The sequence below is a fragment of the Telopea speciosissima genome, chromosome 5 (assembly GCF_018873765.1).
Source record: "Telopea speciosissima isolate NSW1024214 ecotype Mountain lineage chromosome 5, Tspe_v1, whole genome shotgun sequence".
In the NCBI taxonomy this organism is placed as follows: domain Eukaryota; kingdom Viridiplantae; phylum Streptophyta; class Magnoliopsida; order Proteales; family Proteaceae; genus Telopea; species Telopea speciosissima.
Genome location: NC_057920.1, coordinates 63299112 through 63305111, shown reverse-complemented (window position 1 = coordinate 63305111; position 6000 = coordinate 63299112). Strand labels below are relative to the sequence as shown.

The 6000-nt window shown below is 36.5% G+C and overlaps 1 pseudogene; it reads right to left on the bottom strand.

Annotated features, from left to right (window-relative positions):
* Positions 1-359: 359 nt before the first annotated feature.
* The window catches only part of LOC122663240, a 122924-nt pseudogene continuing 117283 nt past the window's right edge, over positions 360-6000 (bottom strand).

The following is a 6000-nucleotide window of genomic DNA, read 5'->3' as shown; positions in this document are numbered from 1 at the left end:
CACAGCTCCAGGTGGGATAATTATCTCCCTTCAACGGTTGGGTAACCAAAAGTGCACCTGGATTATCAGAGTGGTGCAAAAAAAATGGAGAAGAATCCAAATCAGCAGGAACCATGGTGGTGGCGGTCATGGGGCTGCTAGAATCGTTGGTGTTATTGGTGTTGTTGGTGTGAGCCATTAGAGAAGAAAAGAGAATGAAAAGAAGACAGAATCGTGATAAGGCTGATACCATGTAAAGTTGATAGTGAATAATTCTATTATCTATGAATGATTACATATATAGAGTATGAGATCCCATTGATTGAGGGATAAGAATGAAAGAAAAAGAAAAGAATATCTGTACAGTTGGTGAGGTTTATCTACACAGCTAGGAGACTCGATTTGAGCCGGTAATTAAGTCCAATAGATAACATGGTAGAATCCCCAAAATACTCTTGATCAGTCCCATTGGCAGTAGAACTTGTTGATGCTGCACCAAGAAAGCTTTCAATTTCCTCGTGTTTATGTTGTATCTATGGGTGCTCAGACAACATTCTCAGTGAATCAAGCTCCATAGCAACTTCTTTCATTGTTGGTCTATCTTCTCCTTTAACCTTTAGGCATCTTCTTGCAAGCTCAGCAACTACTGCTAACTGTTCTCTATCTCCCTCATTCACTACTTGGTAGTCGAGAATCTGAAAAAGATTGTTACTTTTCATTGAAGAAACAAAATGCATGGCAAGGCTTCTACATTCCTCAGATTCTTCTGGTAAAATCGGTTTTTGCCTGGTCAAAAGCTCGACAAGGACAACACCAAAGCTATAAACATCACTCTTATCAACAATTCGACCTGTATGAAAGCATTCTGGGTCCAAGTAACCTAAGGTCCCTTGAACTAATGTTGTGGCTTGAGTTTGATTCAAAGGAGCCAGTCTTGAAGCTCCAAAATCAGATACTTTAGCTATATATGTAATTTTCATCTAGGAGTATATTTGGAGACTTAACATCCCTATGGAGAATGGGTATTGAATGAGCAGAGTGCAAATACCCCAGTGCTCCAGCTGTTTCAGCGGCAATCCTTAAACGGTCTCCCCATGAAAGTGACACCACTTGGTTCTCATCATGGATATGTTGGAAGAGGGTTCCGTTAGAGATGAACTTGTAAACCAACAATGGAACCTCTGTTTCTAAACAACAACCCAAGAGCTTCACCACATTTCTATGGTTGATTTGAGAAAGGATATCTACCTCATTGATAAACTGTATAATCTGACTTTTATCCATTATTTTGGATTTCTTAATTGCCACTACTCTGCCATTTGATAAGATTCCTCTAAAAACCGTACCATACCCTCCTTGGCCAAGTATCCAACTCTCATCAAAGTTGTTGGTTGCCTTCTCAAGTTGTTGTATGGTGAAAATCCCGGCATTATCTGTGACACCCCTATGCGAAGCAATTTATTGTTGTAATAGTAAACCACCATTTTGTTGAAGGAATTTTTCTCTACGTTTGATGATTCTTCTCCTTTGGATTTCCAAATATGAAAAATAAAAACAGACAAGTACAAATATAGAACCTCCACCAACACCTGCATAAAAATAGATAAATTTTCAAGTAAAACAAGAGTTGAAAATATGATTTGGAGGATCTACAAATGGGAGGATATATACTAACCTTAGATGAAAATTTTCCCTTTGCAGGATTTTATCGAAACAATCAAGCAAGAAAGAAAATGGAAATTTTTTTATTTAAAAAAAAATTACCTGCAATAATTTTTATCAAAGAATTGCTTTTCACCAGATCCTTAGTACAGCGAGTCCCATTTTCCCAACCATCACCATGGTAGCCTTGTGGGCAATAGCAGCTATAACTCCCAATCGTATTATTGCATTTACCATTCTTATCGCACGAATTACTCTGTCCATTTTCACATTCATTTATGTCTTCATCATCAAATCCACCACCGCATCACAAGAATAATTAATGCGAATTTGTTAACTATTTAATTTTTACAAAGCAAAAGTGAACAATTGACAACTACATGCAATAATAGGGGGCAATTACTATCACTACCCTACACTTAATCAATATGTATTAAAACTATCTTACCTTAAACTTCTTTTCTAAAACTATCTTACTTTTAAACTTTTACATCTCCTTCTACCCTCATGTTTTTAAATACTCAGATTGCCTTTCCTTTTCACCTAGTAACCTGCTAATCTATTTAACCTACCATTCTTCTTTTATTTTTTACTAGGGGTGCTGTTCTCTGTGCCGCAGCGTAGACTACGCCCAGGCACATGGTGATGGGCGCAAGGACCACTCTACTCCACTGAGTGGCAAGCCCATGTGCCTGGGCGCAGCCTACGCTGCAGTACGAAGAACATTCTCCCTTTTTACTATTTTTATCATTAAAATAGTAAAAATTGAAAGCACCCACCCGCTTCTTCTCTCTCCCGTTTTTTACTCCATTTTTTTTTCTTCAAATTTTCTATTAAATTAATTTTTTATTTCACATTTCAGCCTCGTCGTTCTTCTTCGAACAAATCGATCATGGTTCTAAGTATCGGTATCATATCGCCCGTATCGGGTGATATGTATCGGTTTTGCTAGTCACCAATACCGTATTGATACTGTATTAATAGCATTGTACGAACAAGAGGAAAAATGGTCAGAAAACTCATTTTTTAAGGAGATTCAGGGGTAACTCGTGGGTTAGATTTGCTACTTGACACCGAAGTAATGCTGCCTCTGCTCGGGCATCATGCATGATCATCTTGTGCATGAACGTCTCTTACCCAGGCTGCACGTCCCCTGCGGTTCTTCGGTGCCATGAAAACAACCTTGTTTCTCTCGGCTCTGATACCAAAATAGTGCAGGATTGTTAAAGAAGAAGGCTTGTAAGGGGAGTGATTCTTCAAGATCATTAATTAAGGAAAAAGGAGCTCTTCAAGGCTAGCCATAGAACTCTTCAAGATTCGTTAATGGAGCTGGTTCAATAGATCAATTCAAATGTGATTTTAATACTAATATTTTATGTCTTCATTCCAATAGAATAGCCATTAAATAGCCATAGAGTTCACGAGATTACAGGAGACTGATTACAAACAGTAGTCTAAGTAAGATTGGAAAGAGGGCATAAAATAATAACTAAAAAGCAAAGAAATCTAAAATAGAATAGGAAACTAGTAGAATAGGGAACTAAACAACAAAACAAGTGTAAAGTAGAATAGGAAACTCGTAGAATAATGAACTAGATAACAACTTAGACAACATAAAATAATACTAAAGCTTGCAATCATAATATAATAACTAAAGCTTGCAATAATAGGATCTCGTGGAAGACTAGTGCTGCGGTAGATGGGACGTCAGCCTCTCATGGATCCGTCTGGAACGCCGGAGCTAGCTGGTTATAAGGGTGAGTCATGCTGCATCACTTTGAGGTGCCTCAAAACATACAACGTGGCACTCTTTTAATTGCCCCCTAATTGTTCATGAAATATACATAATTAGAATTAATTGCAATAGATGTCTAATAAAATGTGTACAGAGTTTTATAGCTATATAGGTTTAGAATACCAGGGATAGTCACTAAAAGAGAACTTTGTCATAATTGCAAAGATCAATTACCAGTGCTGAATAATCAACGAGCAATCTCTAATGCTAACATGATAGAATCCCCTAAAGAATCTTAACCAGTCCCATTGGTAGTAGAACTTCTTGATGGTTCACCAAGAAAGCTTTCACTTTCCTCGTATCTATGTTGTATCCATAGGTGCTCATGCATCATCCTTAATAAATCAAGCTCCATTGTAACTTCGTTCATTGTTGGCCTATCTTCTCCTTTAACCTTCAAGCATCTTCTTGCAAGTTCAGCAACTGCGATTAATTGTTCTCTATTTCCCTCATTCACTACTTGATAGTCAAGAATCTGAAAAAGACTGTTATCTTTCACTGAAGAAACAAAATGGTTTGCAAGGCTTTTACGTTCCTGATCAGGTCCTTCTGATAGAATTGGATTTTGCCCGGTCAAAAGCTCGGCAAGGACAACGCCAAAGCAATAAACGTCACTCTTATCAATTAATTGACCTGTATGAAAGCATTCTGGATCCAAGTAACCTAAGGTCCCTTGAAGTAATGTTGTGGCTTGAGCTTGATCCAAAGGAGTCAGTCTTGAAGCTCCAAAATCAGATACTTTAGCCATGTAATTATCATCTAGAAGTATATTTGAAGACTTGACATCCCTATGTAGGATGGGTGTTGAATGAGCAGAGTGCAAATACCCCAGTGCTCCAGCTGTTTCAGCGGCAATTCTTAAACGATTTGCCCATGAAATAGACCCTGCATGATTCTCGTTATGGATATGTTGGAAGAGGGTTCCATTAGAGATGAACTCGTAAACCAACAATGGAACCTCTGTTTCTAAACATCAACCCAAGAGTTTCACCACATTTCTGTGGTTGATTTGAGAAAGGATATCAACCTCATTGATAAATTGTAAAATTTGGCCTTTATCCATTATTTTGGATTTCTTAATAGCTACTACTCTGCCATTTGATAAGATTCCTCTAAAAACTGTACCATACCCTCCTTGCCCAAGTATCCGGCTCTCATCAAAGTTGTTGGTTGCTTTCTCCAGTGTGCACAAGACTAGTAGGGACTAGGGAGTGGGTTGTTTCAAATTTTCAATAGTTAATTGTGTATGGCCTCTTTTGAATTCATGTTGAAGTCCAATATTTAAATAAAATTGGCTTGGCTCGGACTCATGATTGTGATTATTTAAGATAAAGTAATAGGCTCAGTTGATCGGTCAGATACTCTCTCCAGGAGTGTGGCATACACTGGCTCTCCCATGAGTCTATCTCTCCCCTCTTCAAATGAAAAGACATCTCTACCCCCTTGTTTTGAAGAGGAGAGAGATAGACACATGACAGAAAACTACTTCCCTTATTTTAATTTACTTGGAATTTATTCTTCCTAAGTTACTAAATTATATTATTTAGAGTTTTAATTTATGTAAGTTTACTATGTTCTTTTTCGTATTTTTAATTTAATCGAACTATTAGGATGGTTAATCAGGTATGGGTAAGGATCAATTATTAAAATACCCAACACTTGTTTAATTAGATATTAGATGTCTGGTCAATATCTGACCCATATTTGATCAAGCCTTATAAAGTAAAACTGCCTTTGTAGTTTGTAGCCAAATAATAATAATAATAAACTCTGGTCTGAAGGTAAGGGTGTCAATTTAGAATTGAAACCGAAATCGGCTGTTTAGAATCGAACTTTGGTTTTCAAAGTTGGAATCTTTTCTAGGTTTAGTTCGATTTGGGCTTCAAGCCTAAAACTATTAAACCGAAACGAATTACCTATTTTCAAACCAAATACAGAACCGTATAAAATTATATATTTTTAAAATTTTATAATCAAATATGAATGATAATTTCTTTTCCATCTTACTATTTGGAAAAAGTTTGGTGGACTATGATCCTAACAAATAAGAGGTTTTTTGTTGGTAAAGATAGAAAAAAAATTGGTCTAAACATTTAAAATATGACCTAAACTGAATATGAAATCAAATTAAAACCCACTAAAAAGCTGAATACAAAACCAAATAAAAATCGAAACCAAACCGAACCAACTCGATTTGGTTTTGATTTTGAAAATGTATTGCTATTGTTGGTTCGATTCGGTTTTGATTTTTACATTTTGTTTATTAAACTGAACCGAAACCAAACCCAATAATCGAAACCAGACCGATTGACACCCTTATCTAATGATCAGAGACATTACAGAATTTTGAGGGAAACAACCAAATAAGAATATAACAATTTTATTAGGCAAAAGGTTTCGTGCATGGTGCACGACCGAATAAGAGTAAAGGGTTGTTTACTATATACAATCATACCCATCCAACGGTTGAAAGTGCATCAACAGCCATGTACGAAAAACTCTCTTCATTTTATTATCTAAAAAACTAAAATGGCATTACCTGCAATAGTTTTTATCCAAGGAAT